At 37.9% G+C, this 26378-nt stretch overlaps 1 protein-coding gene across 1 annotated transcript in view; it reads right to left on the bottom strand.

Moving 5' to 3' along the window:
* The window catches only part of LOC114025602 (ras and EF-hand domain-containing protein-like), a 107309-nt gene that overhangs the window by 67673 nt on the left and 13258 nt on the right, over positions 1–26378 (bottom strand). The window lies entirely within an intron of this gene.

Raw genomic sequence — 26378 nt, 5'->3', positions numbered from 1 at the left:
GAAAGGGCAAAGAGGAGGGTGGTTTGTTGTAAAGATAAATTAAGGAAATGTTTGTAAAGCTCTTCATAAACCTTAAAGCCCTATAAAATGCCTGCTGTGATTTTTTTTAAATAAAAATTTGTTACACCTTACAGGGTTCTTTTCATGACACAGATGCTGTGCCCAGCCTGAGCATCCCAGAAGGCTTTTCCCTTCCATGACCTACTCATAGAAAGGGTTCTCTTGTCCTATGTCATAATCTCATTTCATGTAAACTCTCCACTACCACCATGTACCAATTTTAATCAATATTTCAAAATACTAGATGCTGTCCACTAGCATCAAAATGGCAGTCCTAATGTCTTTCTGCATTCATATGGCCCCACACAAGTGCCAAGTCTGTACCATACTAGCTAGCCCACTACACAGAATGCCATAATTTATGAGATGTGGTTAATTGACCCAGTCTTATGATGGTTTCTACCTGGTTAATTTTCCAACCCCTATAACTTTTTCTCCTGCATGAATTGCTCCAGTTTTCTGAGGCTGCATTTCACAGCTTGTGAGCCAACAGTAAATCAGAAATCAAATCAACAATAGTTAAGTTTCTGCTATATTCCAAGCACTTTAAGACATCTGAAATATCAGCCATTATATTTCCCCACATACTCAGTTTATATTTAGTAACAAGGCAGAGAATTCTAAAATAGGAGAAAGATAAAACCCATCAAAAACTACTACTTCATTCATGAAATGGAATGTTCCTCTCTTGATACGCAGGGTAGTCCAGAAGCCTTAATACTGCACTAAGACTTTCAGGACACCCTGTGTCTGTGAACTGGGTTAAGTCCAGCGGTATTTACATATATGTGTTTGCTTGTTGGTTCTTCCTTTAGATTGTGAGCTCCTTGAGGATGGGACTTTCTTTTACCTCTTTTTGTAGCTCAAGCACTTAGCACAGTGCCTGGCACATTATTGTTGCTCAGTCATGTCTGACTCTTCTTGACCCTGTGGATTACAGCACACCAATACTGTCCACACAGTTTTCTTGGCAAAGATAATGAAATGATTTGCCTTTTCCTTCTTCAGTGTATTGAGGCAAACAGCAGTTAAGTGACTTGTCCAGGGTCACACAGCTAGTAAGTGTCTGAGACCACATTTGAGCTCAGGTCTTCCTGACTCCAGTCTCAGCTCTTTATTCACTGAGCCACCTAGCTGCCTCTGCCTGGCACATAGCAGATGATATGTATGTGTGTGTGTGTGTGTGTGTGTGTGTGTGTGTGTGTGTGTGTGTGTAAAGATGACGTATACATATATATATATACATATATATAAATATATACACAGAGAGGCACATATGTGTATATATATACACATATATGTATATATACATACTTACCCATATATATATATACACACATACACATACATACATACATACACATATATTGATTGACAACTAATGAGAACCAACTTAAATTTTCAATGTGAGCCTGTACACCTCAGAAATCAGCAAACACTACAAATTAGGGTTTGATTTCTTGCTCCCTTTGACTGTGCAGGCTTGGGAAAGTAATGGAGAAAATGTTAGATAATGTAGATTAAACTTAAAAGTGTATTGTGCATACTTTTTTTTGGTTGTTAAACTTTTACCAGCATGCCCCTGGTTAAGTATTACATGAAATCAGCCCCATAAACCTGTACCTTCCATTAAAGTCCATTCCAACATCTCATCATTTATTTCATGGGGTGACCTTGGATTCTTCCTCTGGCAGGGCCCAGAGATAAGGCCTAGGCTAGACCTGTGATTTTCCTGGTCTAGAGAACCCTTAAATAAGTAAAACCAATTTTGCAATGAGGGTTGGTACCATCTCTTCAACTTAGAGATTTTGAGAGCAGAAGTTTGAAACTTGTAGCCAGTGGAGTTCAAAATTCCATTTGGACCTAGGTTAAAATTTAATTGGGAAGTGTTTAACAAAATGAATATAAATACAATGCAACATAGATAATGTTAACTTGTGGTTTTCTAAGTCAATATTCAGTCCACAAGGATTTGTTTCTATGTTCCTTTTGGCACCATTGGTCTAGAGCCCTAAGAGATTAAGTGACTTGCCCAAAGTTATAGAACCAGTATATGGTATGGGCAGAATTTGAACCTACATCTTCCTGGTTTGAAGGCCAGTTTCCTATTCACTTGGCCAAGTTGCCTCCTTGATATATAGGGTCCTTCCTTATAACATAATTCTGGCAGAACCTACACCGAATTGAAAAGGCTTAGAGCATCGCTGGGTCTTCCAACAAAAGCTAAGCCTAACTAAATTCAAAGTTTGGCTATCACATGATAAATATTTTGTGCTCCTAATGAACCCACCTTCTGAAGCCTAAAATGGTCTCAATCAGAGTCAGAACCCACATTACTAAAATTAGTTATCTTCCAAAGTATTGAATTACAAGCCAACAAACACAGTGAGAAAAAGGGAAAGTTCTGACTTAAGAACACAGCCTGAACATCTCAGAAACTCACACATACACACACAAAAAAAATTTTTCACACAAAAGAAAATCCCTGAGGGATCATACATTTGGGAGTCACAGGACAGCAGATTTAAAGCTAGAAGGAACCTTGGTGGCCACCTGGTCAAACCTCTTCATTTTACTGATGAAGAACTTGAGATGTGGATGAGCAATGTGACTTGATCAGGGTCAAAAAACTATCAAGTATCGGAGGAAGGATTTGAACCCAAGTGTTCCTGACTCCAAGTCTAGCATTATCCATTGGGCCAAAAGATGATACACTATACTTCTTCACAATGGGGACAGGGAATTCTGAGATGAGGAAATTCCTTCTAACCACATTTCTACTCAATCTGGGCATTTGTTGGTCCTTTCATGGCTACCTCTCTGTTTTTTTGTCTCAGTCTCTTTCTCTCTACTATAACCCTCTCTCTCTCTCCCCCTCTCCCTCTCCCTCCCTCCCTGCCTTAGAGCCTAGTACATCTCAATGACTTCACCAAGGATACACTGATAGTAAATCCCAGAAACGGATCTTGAACCCAGGCCCTGTCACCCCACGACTAGTACTTTCCCCCTATTCCAACCTGCCTTTGAGGAGACCATGTGGAGGGCACAGGTGGCCAAGACAACCCATTCCTGTGGCACTGCGGGGTCCCTGCATTTTTTCTCCTCTCGTGGCACTGGGCACAACTATCCAGTTAGTCATCAAACATTTATTAAGCACCTACTATGTGTCAGAGGGGGGCCATCTCTAGTCATCCTGATTTATATCTTGGCACTGGACCCAGATGGCTCCAGAGGAGAAAATAAGGCTGGTGACATTGCACAGACCTTCCTCACTTCAATCCAATTCACTTGCAAGTCATGGCATCACCTTCCTGATGCTGTGGTCCTCTTCAAGAATGAAGGACAAACAACAATAGTTGTGGCTATGAATAAGGCTTGTTATTCAATCATCTTCAGACCTTTCTGACTCTTCCTGACCCATTTGAGCTTCTCTTGGCAAAAATAATGGAATGGTTTGCCGTTTCCTTTTTCAGATCATTTTACAGATGAGTTAACTGAGGCAAACAGGGTTAAGTGACTTGCCCAGGGTCACACAGCTAGTAAGTATCTGAGGCCACATTTGAAATCAAGGAAGATGAGTCTTCAGGACTAGCACTCTATCCACTGTACCACCTAGGTTCCTTGAATAAGGTTTAATCAGCTTCAATTAATCAGGTCACCTTCTCTCTTCTTCCAGCAGTAGACCAAAATCTCCCCAGATCCCTGATCTTCAATTCCCTTCTCACTGTTCAAATATCAACTTCAAACTCTATTTTCCCCCCTAAAATCAAGCACATGATAACTCAGCATTCCCTTGATAACCAAAATTCAGAGGACTGATAGGTAGAAAAATCCAAGATTTTATATGGATCCATGAACTTGTGTTAAATCACAAGTCAAATGCACAGTCCAATTAGGAAGTTTAGTTAAGGATGGCCCCAGGGTGTCCACATGGCTACAAGCTCAGGCCAGTTTCCCTATCTACAAAACCAGCTTTATCTTACCTAGGGCCAATCACCACCCAGCTGAACTGCACAAATAAAGCATAAACAAAAGGTTAGCGGAGGCAAATAGTATCTTCAATGCTACTTAACATAGGGAGCTCTGGCCTCTCCTATGAGGTCTAATACTCCTAGAAAAATGATAAGAGCTATTGTCATTATCACAACTAATATTTATAAACAATAGGAACCCACACTCCTAAACAGCACAGAATTTCAAAACATACTATCATTGTTGTGTTATTTATCCTTTATTGAACACCAACAATGTGCCGGGCATTAGAAAGCCTTCTGTCAATTCTGTCCTCTCAGATAACACAACAAAAAATCCGGTCTCCAACTAAGGGCTGTCACGTGGAAGGAGTACACTTGCTCTATTTGGCCCCAGAGGGCAGATCCAGGAGGCAAGGGATAAAAGCTACAAAGAGGAAAATTTGGGCTTCATGTCAAGGAAACACTTCCTAACAGTTGTGATTGCCTCAAAGTGGAATGGGCTGTTTGGAGAGGTGGTAGGTTCCCTCTTATTGGAGACCTTTAAGCAGAGGCTGAATAAGCACTTGTCAGTTATGTTACAATAGGGATTCCTTTTCTATCTGAGTTGGCCATAGAGCCCCTTTCCAACTCTCAAACTCTGTTCAAAAAAAAATCCCTTATTATTCAACTAACTGAAGTAACGATAGATAATAACTAACTCAGGAGTAATAAAATAGACAAAAGATAACACAGTAATTACACAAATTTAAGGCAAAAGAAAAAATCAGTTTGCTTTCTGTTCCTTTCCTATGGAATTTAGAGATTATATTTCATTGTTTGACAGCAACTTAGGAACACAAGTAGTATAATTCTGAACTCATGGCATATTCTTCAACTCTCTTTACTCAAAGCAAAAGGAGAGAGACACACCATAAACACAAGATCTGGAAACATTCTTGTTCTTACTTTCTCTTGGTGGCTGCACATCTGGGTTCCAGGGGTTCAATCATCATCTCTTCACAAAGGTATCCTCAAACCACACACTCATTCTTAATCTTTCTCAGGAACTCCAGTCTTACACTGTTCTTGTTCAGCGGTGTTGACTTTTCTTGACCTCATTTGAAGTTTTCTTGGCAAAGATATCAGAGTGGTTTGCCATTCCCTTCTCCAGCTCATTTTACAGATGAGGAAACTGAGGCAAACAGGGCCAAGTGACTTGCCTAGGGTCACACAGTTGTCTGAAGCCAGATTTGAATCCAGGAAGAAGAGTCTTCCTGACTCCAAACCTGGCACTCTATTCATTGTGCCACCACGCTACCACTATATCTGGCTGTCCTACATTGACAATGGCCTTTTGGCCATCTCTACCTGATCGACCCATAGACATCTCAAATTCATTATATCCAAAACAAAACGCAGTTATCTTTCTCTCATAAACCCACTTCCTACAAATATCCTTATTTTTTTTTAACAAGGGCATCATCATCTTTCACCAAAATCTGAAACACCACTGTTATCCTTGCCTCTCTTCTCTCCCTAATCAATCCTCTTCCATCCAATCATTTTCCAGATTCTGCCAACTCTACCTACACACTATCTCTCACACGTGTTCTATTCCCTCATCATCTCCTAATTGGTCCCCCTGTTTCTAATCTCTTTCCTCTCTGATCCTTCTTCTAAATGGCTAAAATAATCTGCTTAAAGCACAAGTCCATTACCCTCCTCAAGAACTGTCAATGGCTTCCTATTGCCTTCTAGGATAAAATACCAACTCAGCTTAAAACAAAGAATTTTAAGAGCTGGCTCCACCCCTACTTTTGCAGGCTTATTACATTACTCCCTCTGACACACTTCATTTTCAGCCAAACTATCCCAAAAAGTCCAAACTCCATTTCCTAGCCTTTGAACCCACAGATGTCCTGTAAGGACATAATGTACTCTTTCCATGCTACTGTCCCTTAGAATCCTTCACTTTTTTCTAGTTTCATTTAAGGTACTACCTACTTCAAAAAGTTTTTCCTGACCCCCTGATTGTTTCAAATACCCCCTATTCAAATTATATTGACTTTACTTATCTCTAGAAATATTGGAAACCTCCAGTAGAACATAAAATCCTTGAGGGCAGGAACCGTTCATTTTGTCTTTGCATGCCCAGCACCTGATATCATGCCTTGCATATAGTAAGGACTTAATGAATGCCTATCAAATTGAATTGAAGAAAATCTGACATACAAAATTACCCCTCCCCAAACAAAGAAAATATCATGATCACAGTTCTAGAGACAGAAGGGGCCTTTGACATATCTAGTCCAATAGACTAACTTTACAGAGACCCAGAGAAAAGTGACTATTCCAAGGTCACACAGTCCCAAGGGGCAAAATGAGAATTTGAACCCAGGTCCTCTGATTATCCATTCATCACTCTTTCTACTACACATGTTGCTTCATCTACTGACTTGCCCAGTTACAGAAGAAATAAGTAGGGGAGCTAAGATTTAAATTAAGGCCCTCTGATTTTAAATCCTGACTCTATCCAATACAACCTGCTGTGCTAGGAGGATTATTCCTCTCATTACCAAAGGATTTTCCACTTTAGAAAATTTTCACTGCAAGGTTTCCTTAAAAGGATCTATTACCCTGGTACAGTCAAATCAGATTTGAATTATAAAAATTTGGGGTTAAAAAACTCTTGTGCAAAATGAGGCACCCCAATACTGGTTTTTCTCACTTATTTTATATTTCACTGTCTTGCTTCATCCATGAAATAAAGAGCTGGTTAACCATCTGGATGAACCTGGAACCCATCTGGACTCCAGGGAGCACTGTAGCAATTTATATTAGCAAACTATTTGAAGATCTTAGATTAGAAGCCTGAGAAATATCACCCTTCATGCATAACATTCACATGTTCTGCCCTGCAAAAGTAGCTGACTGTCCTCTCCACTTCCCCCAAAAAGCATCAACTCAACATCCCCAGTACTGGGGAAAGAGTAGTGGGTGAGGAGACCAGATTTACAGTCTCAGCTATGTTACGTCCCACCTATGTTACTTTCAGCACCGAACTTCCCTGAGACAATTAGGTAGACTAGAAGATAGAATTGTAGTTATGAAAGCCTGCATTCAAATCCTGCCTCAGACATTTATTTACTGGTTGTTTGACCCTTGGCAAGTCACTTTACCTGCCCCACCCTCAATTTCCTCATCTATAAAATGGGGATAATACTAGCATCCACATCCCATGACTGTTGTTAGGATTGAGATAAATGCACCTAAAGTGCTTTGCAAACCTTAAAAGCACAACAGATAGGTTAGCTATTAGTAGTGGCAATTAATAGTTAGCATTAGTAGCTGTAATATTTTCTGCACCTCAGTTTCCTAATCATTGGAAAAGGTTTTAGACTACAGGAACTCTAAGTCTCTTCCTGTTCTAACATTACGTCATTTATTTGATAACTTAATGTGGGGGGTGGAGGGGAAGGGAGGAAGAAAGAGAACACAAATGGAAGAATTCTTTTGTCTCATTTCCAAGAATGTTATAGTTACTGATCTCTCTTCTAGGCCTTTGTTTGGTTTGTTGTTTTTTTTTTCTGATATCAAAGGTTAAACAAATAGACGCCAGCACCACAATTATGCATGCTACTCTCTTTCTGTCTGTGCCCAATCTAGTTAAGTTCGCATCAGTTAGAGGAATGGGTGCCAGCCAAACTGATGGACAAAATAAGGCAATTCATTACTTCTCAGTGCCCTGCCCTTAATTCTTAATGACTAGGCAATCAAATACTCTTCTAGCCTTTTGAAAGCCTACTTCAGCATACCTAGTCTGATTTAAGATCCAGTCTCATAAGGTCAGGCAGGCAAGTCACCAAGATTATTTCTCCTCTGTTAAGTAAGCCACTGCTCAGCTGAAAAGCAACCTAAAGTTGGACCTAGAACACAATTTTTCCTTGATTTCATGCATTAATCTCCTAACTTCTGAAATATCTGGCTACCCTAGAACATGCTCATGCTCCAACTTTGGCAAAATATGTTAAGCATCCTATGGATTTCATATATGTGTGTGTACATGCATGCACGTGCACACATGTGAGCAGTGAATTACTGATTTCTATCAGTGGAGTTTCCTACACCATATGATCCCCACACTAATGAAATCAGACCAAAGAAATCATCCCCACCTCCAAAGAAAAGAAAAAGAAAAAGCAACTCCAAGTTCATATAAATTCAAACCAATAGTACGAAATTTCCATATCAATTATCAGCTGACATTATTGGCTTCCACTTCATCTCTAGGGTTTTAAGTTAAAATGTAAATTAGGGCAGCCAAGTAGCACAGTGGATGGAGTGCCAGGCCTGGAGTCAGGAAGAGAGGAGTTTAAATCCAGCCTCAGACACTTATCAGCTGTATGACCCTAAGCAAGTCACTTAACCCTGTTTGCCTCAGTTTCCTTATCTGTAAAATGAGCTAGAGAAGGAAATGGCAAACCACTCCAGTATCTTTGCCAAGAAGACCCCAAATGGGGTCACGGAAGAGTAGGATACAACTGAAATGACTCAACAACAGCAACACATTCATAGTGAATGTGGTACTTAACTGACTTATATAACTACATTGTTATTAATTCACTATGTAATTTGACTTACACAACACAAGTTAATATTGTGTCTCAAAAATGTATTACTAATCAAAATATTTTAATGGGGATTTAAAATCAACTTCAAACATCTTTTACAGCAGCCTTTCCTAAACTGTGCTACTAAGAACCGTGAGGTTTCAATCATGTGAATAAGAATGAAAGATGTTTTGATGCTGAGAAAAGCTGTGTGAGTAGGAGGCTTTTACTCTGTGTAGTTGTGCATGTTATCCTACCCTAAGTACAGGACATATGCTCCTTTAATAATCCAATGCCTTTTCCATCAAAGCTAGGTGGTGATGTGTATAGAGCTCCAGGCTTGGATTCTGGAAGACCCGAGTTCAAATTCAGTCTCGGTCATTTACTATCTGTATGACCCTAGGCAAGTCACTTAACCCTGTCTGCCTCAGTTTCCTCATCTATAAAATGACCTAGAGAAGGAAATGGCAAAACCACTCCCCTATCTTTGCCAAGAAAACTCCAAATGGGATCACAAAGAATCGGTCATGACTGAACAACAACCACAAATTGAGTCTTAGGCATGAGCGTCTATTTCAGAGGAGGAAGTAGTTAAATTCTACCAAAAAAACAAAAACACTTGATAATAATCTCCAAATTAATTCTACATTTCCTTCAATACTAGGTGACTTTAAGGCAAAAGTAGAAGACATAAGGAAAGATGATGAAAAGTGTTGGAAAATTGATGAGAAGAAATGACAGAAGACAAAGGATTGCAGACTTATCCCACCTATGTGGATAAATAGGTATGAAGCTTCTGTATATACTTTCTTCAAGAAGAATGGTGAGGCTCTAGACACAGTAATCACTGAATAACACTCAAGAAAAGAAAATTGATTTGATTCTAAAAGAATTCTAAAAAGATTTGTGAATCATTTCTAAAACAACAGGTTGTTCATTGTTTGATCATCAAAGTATTAGAGCAAGGATCGAGAACTTTATTAAAAGAACAAAAATGAGATGACATCATGAAATTCAGGCAACTTGAACTTGACCTATTTTAGCAAGCTGTTAATGTGCCAAAACAAGAATTGTGTAAATGAAAAAACATTGACAGAGACTAGCCCAGTTTCTTAAGAACATTCTACCACACCAAATCAACTGCCAATTAGACGAAAGAAGCCTAGCAATTTCCTTAGTCAGCAAACACTTGATCTCCTTGACAAGCAGAAGGATATGGCAGCCAAAGGCAACCATGGTTTAGAATATGAACATATTTATACAACATTATGAAGGTATGTAGTAAAATATGAGCAGTATCACTTCAAACACAGCAAGAAGCAGGATGGGAGAAATCAAGTTTGCAGAAAGCTTTATTAAAGAGTCAGACCATCTCAATTATCATTTAAGGATAAGACTGAAAAGACAAACAGAAGAAAAAATGGAAAAGATCTCCCAAGATTTCTTTAAGAAACCCTTTTCTTTATGGTTGGCAATAGAATTTGGATTCTAACATCATAGTTCCTGATTTTCATAAGGAAGTAAATATCAAACTTAAAACAAAGGTAAGAAGAATAGCTGGACTAAATCAAACATACATCAAACAAACATGGTCCATGCTGGAGGTGACAAAATTCTGAAGACATTGAGAGATCAATTCTCAAGACACCCAAAAGAGGAGAGGATGCTAAATACCTGAGGGGATTAGAAATCATGGGCTAATATCAATAAAAGGGAAATGAAAAAATATATAATTACTACACATACTTTCCCCATAAAAATCTTTAAGAATAATTTAAACACTAAATGGTGCAGTGGATAGAGCACCGGTCCTGGAGTCGGGGGACCTGAGTTCAAATCCAACCTTAGACATTTGACACTTACTAGCTGTGTAATCCTGGGCAACTCACTTAACTCTGATTGCCTGAAAAAAAAATAATTTCTACATATATCAAAGGCCTCCACAAAATCATTCTCCAAATATTCATTATTGCATAGAAGTGATTCTAAGGTCCCAAAATCTATATGAAAGAACTTATGTTCCAGAGATTCTACTATGCTAAATTGTCTTCAGTCCTAGCCCTAGTAATACAGCAAGGTGATTCTCTGAGGACCAATCTAGCTAAGTACTAAGAGGGAGGCCATTTAATGGTTATTTCCTTGACCATGTCAACCCATCAGAAAAATACAAAATGTCCCCCATTTCTGTGTGACTATCCCATTTTGGCTCTTTAGTGATAATGGCAGAGTGAGGGGAGGGTAAGAATCACAGTTTTTTAATCTATAAGTAAAACTGAATTCAATTATTGGTACTCTAGATGTGAAATCCTACTCTAATAACCAAAGACTATATTGTTGGCAGAAGTGAATCATATCAATCTTGACATTTTTGCTATAACCAAGCAAGAGGGGTGTCTGAGGGGTGGTCCTGGGGAGAGGAGGAGTGCTGGTGTGGTGGAGCTTGTTGTGGCAGTGGGGAGGAAACACCTCGCGCCTTATCATAGCACCTTAGAAGAACTGAAAATTTACAGGTCCCTAAAAGTATCTCTGAAAACAGCTGTACAAACCCCCAAAGCTTGGGACAGTACATTCTCCACATAGGAAGCAGACTCTTACCTTAACAAAGAGTTTAAAACTCAAGTAATTGGCCGGGATCATGAGTAAGCAGTGCAAAAAGAGTCAGACTATATTATCTTACTTTGGTGACAAAGAAGATCAAAACATACAACCAGAAGACAACAAAGTCAAAGCTCCTACATCCAAAGCATCCAAGAAAAATATGAATCAATCCCAGGCTTTGGCTCAAAAGGGATTTTGAGAAGCAAGTAAGAGAAGTAGATGAAAAACTGGGAAGAGAAATGAGAGCGATGCAAGAAAATCATGAAAAACAAGTCAACAGCTTGCTAAAGGAGATCCAAAAAAATACTGAAGAAAATAACACCTTAAAAAATAGCCTAACCCAAATGGCAAAAGAGGTCCAAAAAGTCAATGAGGAGAAGAATGCCCTAAAAAGCAAAATTGGCCAAATGGAAAAGGAAGTCCAAAAGATTACTGAAGAAAATACTTCCTTAAAAATTAGAATAGAGCAATTGGAAGCTAGTGACTTTATGAGAAATCAAGACACTGTAAAACAAATCCAAAAGAATGAAAAATTAGAAAACAATGTGAAATGTCTGATTGGACAAACAACTGCCCTGGAAAATAGATCCAGGAGAGAGAATTTAAAAATTATTGGACTATCTGAAAGCCATGATCAAAAAAAGAGCTTAGACATCATCTTTCAAGAAATTATCAAGGAAAACTGCCCTGATATTTTAGAACCAGAGGGCAAAATAGAAATTGAAAGAATCCACCAATATCCTTCTGAAAGAGATCCCCAAAGGATAACTCCTAGGAATATTGTAGCCAAATTCCAGAGTTCCCAGGTCAAGGAGAAAATATTGCAATCATCCAGAAAGAAACAATTCAAATATTGTAGAAACACAATCAGGATAACACAAGATTTAGCAGCTTCTACATTAAGGGACCAAAGGGCATAGATTACAATATTCCAGAGGGCAAAGGAGATAGGATTACAACCAAGAATCACCTACCCAGCAAAACTGAGTATAATCCTGCAGGGGAAAAACTGGTCATTCAATGAAATAGGGGACTTTCAAGCATTCCTGTGGAGAAGACCAGAGCTGAATAGAAAATTTGACTTTCAAATACAAGACTCAAGCGAAACATGAAGAGGTAAACAGGAAAGAGAAATCATAAGAGACTTATTAAGGTTGAACTGTTTACATTCCTTCGTGGAAAGATGATATTTGTAACTCATGAGACCTTTGTCAGTATTAGGGTAGTTGGAAGGAAAAAATTATATGTATGTAAATAGATAGATAGATAGATAGATAGATAGATAGATAGATAGATAGATAGATGGCACAGGGTGAGTTGAAGATGAAGGGGTCATATCTGGAGAATAAAATTAAGGGATGAGAGAGGATTATACTAGGAGAAGGAGAAATTCAGAGGTAAAACAGGATAAATTATCTCACAAAAAAAAGAAAAGGAGCTCTTACAGTGGAGGGAAACGGGGGAAGGTGAGAGGGAATGAGTGAATCTTTTTCTCATAGGATTTGACTTAAGGAGGGAATAACATACATACTCAATTGGTTATGGAAATCTGTCTTACCTTATAGGAAAATAGGGGGGAAAGAGAACAAGAGAGTAGGGGGATGATAGAGAGGAGGGCAGATTGGGAAAGGGGGTAATCAGAAGCAAATACTTCTGAGGAGGGACAGGGTCAAAAGAAAGAATAGAATAAATGGGGGGATAGGATAGGATTAAGGGAAATAGAGTTAGTTTTTCATAGCATGTCTACTGTGGAAGTGTTTCGTATAACTGCACATGTATAGCCTATATTGAGTTGCTTTCCTTTTCAGTGAGGGTGGGTGGGGAGGGAGGAAGGGAGAAAATTTGGAACCAAAGTTTTAAGAACACATGTTTAAAAAAAATGTTTTCATATGCAACTGGGAAATAAGAAATACAGGAAATGGGGTACAGAAATCTATCCTGCCCTATGGGAAAATAGAAGGGGAAGGGGATAAAAGAAGGGGGGGGAGATAGAAGGGAAGGCAAACTAGAGGAAGGGGTATTCAGAATGCATGCCATCTTGGGGTGGGGGGAGGGGTGAGATGGGGTGAAAATTTGGAACTCAAAATCTTGTGGAAGTAAATGTTGAAAACAAAAAATAAATAAATTTATTAATTTTTTTTTAAAAAAAGAAAGAACTGATGGAGACTGAATGCAGAACAAAGCATACTTTTTCACTTTGTGTACTTTCTCTATGTTTTTTTTTTGAGTCTGTGTCTTTTTTCACAATGTGACCAATATGGTGATATGTTTTGCATGATTGATCATGTATAACCTATATCAAATTGCTTACTGTCTTAGGGAGGGCTGTTGTGAGGAAGGAAGAAAGGAAATTTGGAACTCAAAAAAATTTTTTAGTGAATGTTAAAAATTGTCTTTACATATAATTGGGGAAAAATAAGACATTATTTTTTTAAAAATAACTACTGGCCCATAAGTCTACCCTCTCACCTACACAAAATCTCTATAAGTCATCTACATATCTATTGATATCACCTACCAGTAACATTAATCGCCAGTGAGGCCATTAGTAAGAATTAAGTGAGCTTTGTGAAAGTGATATTCAACAATGATCACAATTTTACCACTTCACACAATTAACTAAAAGATGTAAAGACTAGAAGATACTACTGCACTTACTCTTTGTTGAATATGAAAAAGTATTTGATTCAATAAAGCAAAACATTATCTTGTAGGCTCTTTATCAACAAGATGTCTCCTATTCATTCATTAAAAGCATTTAGGGGCAGCTAGGTGGCACAGTGGATAGAGCACCAGCCCTGGAGTCAGGAAGATCTGAGTTCAAATCTGGCTTCAGACACTTGACACTTACTAGCTGCGTGACCCTGGGAAAGTCACTTAATCCCATTGCCTAGCCAAAATAAATAAATAAATAAAGAAGAATCTCTACTATAGACAGAGTTTGTCTATCAGCATCTATATCAGGGACAGATAATACAAATGGACAATGGTTTGAGCTCAGAATTCAACAGGAAGAGTAGATAAGGTTGGATTTCCCTTGAGAAATTGAAAAGCTCCTTTATAGACACCAAACTTCTCACTAAAGTGAAAAGTAATTTTTAAAAAATTTATTTAAGAGGCAGCTACATGGTGCAGTAGATAGAGCACTGGCCCTGAATTCAGGAGGACCTGAGTTCAAATCCAGCCTCAGACACATAACACTTACTACCTGCGTGACCCTGTGCAAGTCACTTAACTCCATTGCCTACCCCCAAAAAAATTTATTTGGTATTTTATTTTTCCCCAATTACATGTAAAACAATTTTTAACATTCATTTTTAAAAGTCTGAGTTTCAAATTCTCCCTCTTCCTCCCTCCCCACCCTAACCCCACTGAGAAGGCAATTCTATATAGGTTATACACGTGTAGTCATGCAAAACATACCCATATTAGTCATGTTGTGAAACAAAACACAGACCAAAAAAAAAAAAACCCTCAAGAAAAATAAAGTAAAAAAAGTATGCTTAAATCTGTATTCAGTTCTTTCTCTGGGAATGGATAGCATTTTTCATCATAAGTCCTTCAGAGTTGTCTTGAATCACTGCATTGCTGAGAATAGCTAGGTCATTCATAGCTGATTATCTTACAATATTGCTGTTTCTATGTACACAGTACATTTCACTTTGCATCAGTTCATGTAAGTCTTTCCAGGTTTTTCTGAGAGCATTCTGCTCATCATTTCTTATAGCACAATAGTATTCCATCATCATCACCTAACACAATTTGTTCAGCCATTCCCCAATTGATGGGCATACCCTCACTTTCCAATTCTTTGCTACCAGAAAAGAGCTTCTATAAATATTTTTGTACATATAGGTCCATTTCCTCTTTGTTTTTTATCTCTTTTGAGATACAGTGGTATTGCTAGGTCAAAGGTATGCATGATTTTATAGGCCTTTGAGCAGTTCTAAATTGCTCTACAGAAGGATTGAATAAGTTCACAACTCCAGCAACAGTGCATTAATGTCTCATTTTTCCCCACGTTCCCTCCAACATTTGTCATTTTCCTTTTCTGTCCTATTAGCCAATCTAATAATTATAAGGTAGGGCCTCAGAATTATTTTAACTTTCAATTCTCCAATCAACAGTGAGTTAGAGTATTTTTTCATATGGCTATAGATAGCTTTGATTACTTCATCCGAAAACTTTTGGTCATTTAATGATTGGGGAATGGATCTTATTTTTATACATTTGACTTTGTTCTTTATGTTTGAGAAATAAGGCCTTTATCAGAGAAACTCAGTTCAAAATTTTTTTCACAGTTACTATTGTTAATTGTATTTCCCTCCATCCTATTTCCCCTCCCACCCCCATTTATCCTATTCTCTCTCTCCTCTCACTCTGCCCCTCCTCAAAAGTGTTTTTGCTTCTGACTACCCCCTCCCTCAATCTACTCTCCCTTTTATCAACCCCCCCATTCTGTTATCACCTTCCTCTCCTACTTTCCTTTAGGGTAAGATAGATTCCTATACCCAATTGAGTGTGTATATTTTTCCTTCTTTGAGCCAGTTCTGATGAGAGTAAGGTTCACTCACTCCCCTCTACCTCTCCCATCTTCCCCTTAACTGTAAACGCTTTTTCACACCTCTTTTATGTGAAATAATTTACATCATTCTCCCTCTCCCTTTTCCTTTCTCCCAGTATATTCCTCTTACCCCGTAACTTTATTTTGTTAAATATCATCTCTTCATATTCAACTCACACCTGTGCCCTCTGTGTATGTATGTATGTACACATATATACATACACACATATATATACATATATACATGTATATATGTACATATATATATATCTGTATTGTGTATATGTATATTTTTTTCCTTCTAACTGCCTAATAATGAGAAAGTTCTTATAAGTATCATTTTCCCATGTAGGAATGAAAACAGTTTGAACTTATTAAGTCCCTTATGATTTCCCTTTCCTATTTACCTTTTTATGCTTCTCTTGAGTCTTGTATTTGAAAGTCAAATTTTCTATTCAGTTCTGGTCTTTTCATCAGGAATGCTTGAAATTCTCTATTTCATTGAATATTCATTTTTCCCCTGAAAGATTATATTCAGTTTTGCTGGGTAGGTGATTCTTGGTTGTAATCCTAGCTCTTTTACCCTCAGGAATACAACATTGAAAGCCCTTCAATCCTTTAAAGTAGAAGCTGTTAAATACTGTGTTATCCTGACTGTGGCTCCATGTTACATGAATTGTTTTGTTTTGTTTTGTTTTCTGGCTGTTCACAATATTTTCTCCTTAACCTGGGAGCTCTGGAATTTGACTGTAATATTCCTGCCAGTTTTCATTTTGGGATCTCTTTCAGGAGGTGATTGGGGATTCTTTAAATTTCTATTTTACCCTCTGGTTCTAGAATATCAGGGTAGTTTTCCTTGATAATTTCTTGAAAGATGATGTCTAGGCTCTTTTTTTTTTGTCATGGCTTTCAGGTAGTCCAATAATTTTTAAATTATCTCTCTTGGATCAATTTTCCAAGTCAGCCATTTTTCCAATAAGATGTCATACTGTCTTCCATTTTTTTCATTCTTTTGGTTTTGTTTTAATATTTCTCGATTCCTTATAGAGTCATTAGCTTCCATTTGCTCAATTCTAATTTTTAAGGAATCATTTTCTTCAGTTAGCTTTTGTACCTCCTTTTCCATTTGGCTAATTCTACTTTTTAAAGAGTTGTTTTGGTTTAGTTTTTCTTTTTCTTCAGTGAATTTTTGTGCCTCTTTTTCCATTTGGTCAATTCTGCTTTTTAAGGCATTCTTCTCTTCATTGGCTTTTTGGACCTCTTTTACCATTTGGCCTAGTCTGTTTTTTTAAGGTGTTATTTTCTTTAGTATTTTTTGTGTCTCCTTTACCAAGCTGTTCACTCGTTTTTTCATGATTTTCTCACATCACTCTCATTTTTCTCCCCAATTTTTCATCTACCTCTCTTACTTGATTTTCAAAATTCTTTTTGAGCTCTTCCATGGTCTCAGACCAATTCATAATTTTTTGGAGGCTTTGGATGTAGGAGCTTTGATGTCTTTGTCTTCTTCTAAGTGTGTATTTTGATCTTCCTTGTCACCCTAGTAACTTTCTATGGTCTGAATTTTTTTCCTGTTGTTTGCTCATTTTCCCAGACTATTTCTTGACTTTTAAGTCTTTGTTAAAGTAGAGTTCTGCCTCCCAGGTGGAGGGTGCACTGTCCCAAACTTCAGGGGTTTTGTGCAGCTAATTTCAGAAGTACTTCCAGGGACCTGTAAATTTTCAGTTCTTCTAAGGTAGTATGATCTAAGGAGAGCTGTGCTCTGCTCTGTGAGTTACCAAAGCACTCTTTTGTACCCTGGAATCATGACGAGAGTCCCCACTCCCCTGCTGCCATAAGCTCTCGTGCTAGTGTTCCTCCTCACCCTGGGACTGCCACCCAGGGCTGTGACTGGGATCCAAGTATAGCAAAGCATCAGGGTCCTGCCTCAGTGCTAGAAAAGAAACCTCTAATCTCCTTCTGACCAGTTGTTTGACCCCCTTACCATCTGTGGGCTGAAAGCTCCAGCCAAAGAGTAGTTTTTTTTAAAATATAAACATTCCTCTTGCATTTCTGTATAGAAGAAAAACATAGACTACAACAGTTTCCAAAGAATATGAATATCATATAGAACAGAAAGAAACATGGTGGGCATGAGCAGGCTGCAACTAATAACTTATTCTCTTCTAATAAGAGTAAATGATGTCATCAAGGGACTTCATGGTGCTAGACAAACATGGGTTGGTCACATGATGAGAAATGATTGATAACCAGAGCACTTCATTGACACTAGGTGATGTCAAAAGAAAGGGAGAGGGTATCTGAGATGTTGGGTGGGTTCCCCATAAAGAACTTATGGACACACATAGAGTTGCATAGTATGGGCAATCATGGATAAATTATTATCTCCATCACTGGAAGGAAACTCTGATCCTCAAGTAATATAGGTTAATTCAAGGAATAGTTGGCTCCCTTTTCTTTTGTGGCCCTCAAGCAGATAAAGGATGACTGCTTGTAGACAAAGCAGTAAACGAGTGTCTTGGTCATATACCGATTTAGCTTATGTAAATGTTTGTTGACACGAGTAGTATATAAACATAATAGTATATATTTATATATAAACTATATATGTGTATGTACACATATACATCTATATGTAGATATGCATGTATATATACTCATGTGCAGGTATGTGCACACATACACATGTATGTGTGTATATACATATATATACATTATAAATGTGTGTATATGTATGTATACACACCTGTATATATTGTCTTCCTTTCAACATTAAGTCTTTTGTCCTCTAATAGCTTTCATCTTCATTCTCATCCATTGTAGGAAAGATCTCAATCTTAATTCTAACAATGAAACCCTCTCATTCATTTTCACAGGCTAGAGAAATTTTATTCAGTTCTGCTAGCTAGATTTTTTAAAAAAAGAAAAAGCACACTGAAGTACACCCATTAATTTATCCCAATCAGCCAGTACAACTTGAATTAAGAGTAGACAAGGTGATCAACAAAACAAAACAGTTTTTCTGTCCTGTTTTTCCAATACCAAGATAAATGATGTTGATTTAACACTCTACGATTCTTAGTGCACCCTTTGGGGACCAGCCTTCTTGATTTAAGGAGTCTCAAAAAGCCCAGTGCCACTAGAAACTGTCCATTTCAGTTTGTCACTGGTCACTGGTTTGTCATTCTTCCACTTAGGTACATTTGGGTTAATGGTCTTCTATTAAGACAATATATCTTGAGCTGGGGAAGTGAGCCATTACTCAATCATGCCTTAATAATAATTGCTTTTATCAGGACAGACAGCTTTATTCTAACACCTCACTCAAAAGTGCCAATGAAGAAATGGGAATTTTGGTGGAGTTGGGAAAATATCAGAAAATATTTAATGCGACCTAAACATTTACTTTTATGGCAAAGTGACAAAATACTGTAAACAATATGGTAAAATATGGTAAACAAACATAGTGATGCTCTTCTATATGAAAACTGTAGTGATCTTACAACCAAGTGGGCAAAGATGACGATTTAATTTTCTAATCATGGCCACCATAGAAGGACCCACCTTGTGTCCTTCTATAACAATGTCAGCCATACAGCAGCCATAAGGTATAGCTGGCATCAGCTCCACCTGGTGATACTGCTATATCTTCTCCTGCAGAGGAGCCTTGCCAAGCTCAGTCATGTCTATTAATGTCTTTTCAGCGACCAGGGCATAGAGCAGGGCGACCACATACAAAGCCTTCTTTCCTTGCCTTTCTTCTATAGACCAAACTCCTAAGGACCGGTAAGCTCTAGGCTTCACAACCTGCTCCTGGACATGTATGTATCATATATTAAGTAATATATAATATTCTAAGGTATAAAGAGCAGCTAACTTCTCTTTCAACATGGTGATAGAGCTGTTGATCTGGAGGATCAACTTCAGCATAATTCACAGATCACTCACTGACCACATTCAGAATTTTAAAGTCCTTCAGTTCTTCTCTCTGGTGAGCCTGACCCCATCCTGCCCAGTCTTGTCTTCCTTTCAGTCCCTGTCCCCGCCCTGAATTCTGCTAGGGTACTTGAAGTCCTGAGATTATTTATACTCACCAATCAATCCATAAACATTCATTAAATGCTACTATGTGCATTCACTTTGAGCCTTTTCCCAAATATCTTACCCATAGATAATGGCAAGTGGGGAAAAAATCACTTTTTATTATCAGCAGCAAGAATGGTTGAGAAAATGAAAATATTTACCTTATACACTTATATTTCACATCTTAAAGCAGTCAACATCTTCTATTTGAGTCCTTACTAACATAGGTCAATCCCTGAGTTTTTTCCCTTTAATGGGTTCCACTCTCCTAAATTACTTCAGCAGTTAGTTTATGGTCTTTTCCCCTATCTTTATGTGCCATCATCTATTATTTCAATTTCATGTTGATGATCCATCATAGTCTCATGATCCCTTACCTCCATTTCTACCTTAGTATTATGCCAGGATTGTCATCTTAGACCTCTCCAACACTCAAACTACTCCACCCTCCCAGAATTTGATCTCATATTTCCTTCCCCCACCATCTCTTGTCCTTCCAATAATATCACTCCATAATTGCCCCTGAATCAATGCTTGATGGATAGAGGAAAGAGTGCTGAACATGATGTTACTAGTCTCAAGCTGAAATCCCAAGGAACCTTGGGCCTAAAACACTGTTTCATCATCTGTAAAATAAGGGGATGGAACTAGATGACTTCTAAGGTCCCTTCCAATTCTAGCTCTATGATGCCATGAGCCCCTCTTTTGCCCTGTTCTATTTATCTAGTTCAGGGGTGGGGAATCTGTGGCCTTCTAGGTCCTCAAGTGCAGCACTTTGATCAAATTCAAACAAATCCAGAAATATTCTGTGAAGTTTGGACTCAGTCGAAGAGTCGCACTTGAGGACCTAGAGAGCCACATGTGGCCTCGAGGTCACAGGTTCCCTACCCCTGGTCTACTCCTTGCCTAGTGTTGATGCAACCACTTCATGGCCCCTCTTTCCCTCCATCTCAAGCTCATAAACATTTCACAAAGAAAAAAATTGTTTATTAACAGACAACAATTTTTAAAAAAGAAAAACAAGAGAAATAGTTTACCATCAGCTACTCTCTCTCTTAAGTTTTAAAACACTCCCTCTGAATTCACAGCCCTACCTTCATCTCCCCCTGCTCCAGGGCTTCAGAAAGGGGCAGCACCTCTTACTGTTACTCTGCTGCTTCTCTGGAAATTGCTCACTCCCACTGCAGCCATCTCAGTACTCTCTGCATGACGTCCCCACAGCACCTGCCTCAGTTTCTTTTCCACAACCTCTCTTGGTCACTTTTGTGGACCATTTCCCGCTGTAAACATCCTTCATAGCAACAACATGGAACTGGAGAGTAGGTACCTTTCCCCAGATCCCAATGTTCAGCATTAGATGCAAAGAAAAAAAAATATCAAGGCCATGAGGTCCAAGTGAAGGCCCTACTAGAACCTTGCACTCTTTAGCTTCCCAAATTACCTCAGGCCACAAAGAACAAAAGGAGAACATCCTAAGTGCTAGTTTTATCCCTCACACTAACTTCCATCTGGGCAAATGTCATACCTTGATCCTAACCTTTATTCCTCCAAGGTCACAATCCCAATATACCTAGAAAAAGCACATCCTGTTTGATTGACCTTTATAGAAAGCCTTCACAGCTCAGAGGTAGATAGGGGCTCATAGGAGAAGGAGACACACAGACACAGACACACACACACACACACACACACACAACTTGAAAGCATGGATTACTATTTCATAGCTCACTCAGAAACATGACTTATGATTCAATCATTTTTTTGCCAAAGTTCATAGAAACAGATACTGGTGAAGTCCTTGGGAGGTTAAACATAGATATTTGGAAAATGCTTTTGTCCACACTTTTACAATGACAACCACCACCAACAAAAATATAATTTTAAATAAATATACAAGAATGATTTTTTTTAAATCCAGTATCTTTGAGGAAAGGTCTCTTTTTTTTTTTTAACAAGTAAGATCAACAAGCATCTATTAAGCATCTACTGTTTGTCAAGAACAATGTGAAGCACTGTATCACTAATTTAACTATAAAGTTAAATTCAAGTTGTATAATTTTTTTAAGGAAAAATTGAAATTAAAATGTATTATATGATTTCTTGTTTTCTTAAGCAGCAGATAGTGAAGACAGTTTAACCATTTCCGAGTAAATCAAGGTCTTTCTCCATATTATGTTTCTATAGAACACAGTTATACATCTATTAGAATTTCCCTTTCTCCACAATTTGACTGTTAATGCTCTTGTCTTTAGCAGTTCTCTCAACCCGTGTGCAGTCTGTTAGGGAATGAGAAATGAGATAACCCTGCTTTTTAAGAATGATGGGCTAAAAAAGATTTAGTAACACTCTGAGTAGGGGCTTAAAGGCCCCAGTATCATTACTGGGGATTTTTAAGAGGGGCATTTTCATTCCAAGTTCAAGGTTATTTTCAAGAGGACTGTAGTTGTCAAGAAGTACCTTGATGGGGAAGGCAAACTTTCAACTTAAGGAGAAAAACAATTCTTCAGTACTTTTAATCACCACATCACATAATTCACTTAATGGAATATTGGTTTGTTTGTTTGTTTTTTTGATTGATTTTTAGTCATAAAGTCATTTTGTTTTCCAAACAAAAATTAAATATTTTTACCAGGTCATCATAAAACATCTCTGTCTTTACATCCAAATTACAGTATGAAAAAGAACTTTCTTGTTTTTTTCCAGTTCCCAAAGGATTTCTTAAACTATACAGTATTTCTTAAACTACGTAGTAGAATTTATGAGTCTAAAGGAAAAAAAAAAAGGATTTTCTGCATAGACAGCTGAGTCTTGTGATTAAGTGTTTTTTAACCAATTTATACATAGATTTTGAATGTATGATAGACTTTAAAACTTTAATCATTTATTAAATGGCTAATATGTCTAGATAATAAAAGATCATGCTAAAATATGACATTTTTAATTTGGTATTGCTCAGGGATGGCAACTAGATACTTAAGTCAGATTAATTCTTTTTTTAAATTACCTAAATACTAACTCTGATATTGAATACTAGAGAAATTAGCAAGAAAAACATCTAGAAATAGTGATGGCCTATTGTAAGCTATGTAACTCTTCCAACAACGTGGAGAGTACATCATCTCAAATGCCATGTTGTTACAAACTAAAAATCCTATTCCATAATTTTCACATCTGAGTTTTTCCATGTCTGAAGTTAAGGCCCTTTATATAGATCATAAGATCATAGAACTAGGTGTAGAAGAGACCTGAGACGTCATCTGGTCCAAATCCCTCATGGAAACTGAGGCCACTCAAGATTAAACGGACTGCCCAAAATCAACAAAAGTGTCGAAATCAAGATCTGAACTTTTTTCAATGAACAAAAGTTGATTTTCTCTCCCTCATGTAACTCCTCCCCCACTGAAAAATAAAAATGAAAACAAATCCCTTGTAACAAATATACATAGTTGAGCACAATAAATTCCTGAATTGGTCGTGTCCAAAAACATATCTCTTTCTGTATCTTGCGTCCATCATCTCTTCCAAGAGTTTTCCTTTTAATCTTTCTCCTCTTGAAGGAAAACACAGTTGATTTGAGAATTGTCCCCCAAAAACTATGTAATGGCACATAGATGAGACCATTCAGTATGCTCTGCATTTCCTACAGATAATAGGAGTATTCTACAAAAAGCTGAAATATTCTTAAGGCTCCTCCTGCTTTCAGTCAATGCATTGAGTATCTTATCTATTTTTACAGTATCCAATGACCTGAAGTGAATTACTTTTTTTTATTTGGCTATGGCATCAAAGGGTGATTGGCTTTGATTAAAATGAGGTAAGAAGGCAAAAAATCCCATTAAAATCTGATTTTGCACATTATTCAGGGATCACTAGATCTGCAGGTTCACTATACAATAGCACATTGAGCATAGTAAAAGCAAAAACAGCAAACAATCCTCTGACTGGCAAACAATGTCTCCCAAAGCAACCCAAATCAGACCCCTGGGAGAAGGGTTAAAAGAAAAATCCTTCCTTTTTGAAAAGAGCCATCAATTCCATTCATAGGGCTCCCTTTCATCCCAAGTAAAAGCAATTTCAGTGAAACCCTTTATTTGCATTTATCTCAATTTACATTTTCCCACAATTGATGCCCTTTTCCCTATCTTTTATATTTCCTACCTTATGGGTAACTCTGGTTCCTGTAATTTGCATTTCCCTAAATGTACACTCATTTCTCACAAAAGCTTGTTAAATAGCACCATTGTTTGCTATGAAATTGGTCCTGAAAAGCACTGTACAAGGCATAAATAAGGGCTTAAGACCTTCGCAGATGCCTCTTGGGCTTATGCCCAAGCTAACGTGGAGGAGAAAGCTTTAATATCTCTGCCTTGGTTGGGGGCGAGGGGGACTGTTCTGGCAAGAGGAGAATCATTCGAGGCCATCTTACTCAGGGTTTACAAAACAGCTTTATTAAAATGTGATCCAAAGTACTACCAACAATAAAGCAAAAATACGGTGTACAAAATTTATTAATTTGTCTCCATTGATATTTCCTGAGTCCTATACGCTGGAACACTTTCCATAAGCAGTCAGAAAACAGCATACAAAATAATTCTCAGAGTACTTAGGACATATCCACGTATGAAAATGTGCATAGAACAGAGAGATTAAAAGCTTGCCCTGTAAGGTTACATTTGCTGGATGCGAAGAGTAACTCAGTTAAATATGAACAATTTATCTTATATGATAAAATAAATACACCAAAATTCAGAATAGACGATCAAGACCAACCTGAGGCAAAATTGTGCAAAAGTTGAACTCCATCTCCAGAGCCATTACCTCCTCCAGGACCCTTTCCACTCATTCAGGGACCCTAATTCCCCTCAGGCTCCAAGACTCCTTCACATTAAGGAATACTCCTACCTTAGCTTATTCAAGGCACAAATAACATCAAGCATTATTCTTCCCAGAGGCAACTAGATGAAGCATTGAATGGGGTGGGAGCTGGTCTGGGTGTCAGGAAGACCAAATTCAAATCCTGCCTCAGACACTTACTAGCAATGTGACCCCAGTCAGGTCATTTGATTTATTTCTCTCTCAGGTTCCTCATCTGTAAAATGGGCATAATATCACCTACTTCCCAGGGTTATTCCAAGGATCAAATGAGCTAATTTATGTAAACTGCTTTATAAAGTATTATTATTTTAAGTGAGACCCACGAGGAGACTTTGGAAAGGCTTAATCAACTGAACATACAACTTCTTACTGCTTGAAACTAACGAGACTGTGGGTTAGCGAGGTGGCTCAGTGGATAGAGTGCCTGAATAGAGTGCCCAGCCAGGAGTCAGGAAAATTCCTCTTCCTAAGTTCCAATCTGGCCTCAGACATTTACTAGCTACGTGACCTTTGGTAAGTCACTTACCCTGTTTGCCTCAGTTTCCTCATCTGAAAAATGAGCTGGAGAAGGAAATGGCAAACCACTCCAGTATCTTTGCCAGAAAACCCCAAACCCCGTCACAAAGTGTCGAACACAACTTAAAGAGGCTAAACAACAATGAGATTCTCCCAAGGGGATAATACTTTTGAATGGAGGCCTTTCATATCTTTTAAATCAGAACTCAGAGGCAACAATCTACTCCAGATTTGAGGCAACAATTAGCAGTTAGGTGAAAAGCTCTGATAACGTGATAAAAAAAAGTACCTGTCCTTATTCTGACTTCCCATTGTTACTAATCCAAACTTTTTTTTTTTTTTTTTTTTTTTGCGCTGGCTCATTGCTTTACTAAATAAAAAACTATGGACCTGGAAAAGTTGCTTCTATATTAACCATGTCTACCTTTTTAAAGCTAAGCTAATTTGAAGAGTTGTTAAACTATTTATGTGGGTTTTTTTTCCTATTGGTAACATATTTGACTATCCATCTTTCTGACAAATATTTGGCCCACTTTCCACAACTGACTATAAGTACAACTTTATCTAACCTACTGCAAACACTATTCAACATTTTCTAGTCTTCAGACACCATATTCTCAGTTTGGAGAATCTCTGAAAGGAAAGAATGAGAATATATGAGTTCTAAGTCATGGCACTTTATTTAGAGCAAAGCCATGTTCCTCCTTTGTAGGGCAGAACTATGTCAGCATAACCTGCAAGAAAAATGGCAGCTGCTAAAAAAAAATTATTTTATGAAGAATGTCACTCACACCAACCAGCCCAGTATTTCTTTAGGCTGTTAGATCACTGCTATCAGTTCCACTTAGTTCAATACTTCAAGGATTTGTGATTTCAATTCTACCCCTAACGAAGTCCCAGTACCTCAAGAGATGGTCTTGATGAGTTACTAAACTCTAGTCCATTCATCCTCTGATGGGTAACCCTATGCTGATGAATCTCTCTAATTTAGCTAGGTGGTCTTAGGATGTTGGATATTCAGTTCCATCACTGAGTCTTGCACATACTTGAAGCTTATGCTTTTTTGGAATAGCTGTCAATCATCTAAGGTTATCTCTATACCCTGGGCACCTAGGTGGC

Source organism: Vombatus ursinus, unplaced genomic scaffold (assembly GCF_900497805.2).
Source record: "Vombatus ursinus unplaced genomic scaffold, bare-nosed wombat genome assembly UNPS02014832.1, whole genome shotgun sequence".
In the NCBI taxonomy this organism is placed as follows: domain Eukaryota; kingdom Metazoa; phylum Chordata; class Mammalia; order Diprotodontia; family Vombatidae; genus Vombatus; species Vombatus ursinus.
The sequence above is the reverse complement of the archived record's forward strand: the minus strand, read 5'-3'. Positions and strand labels throughout refer to the sequence as shown.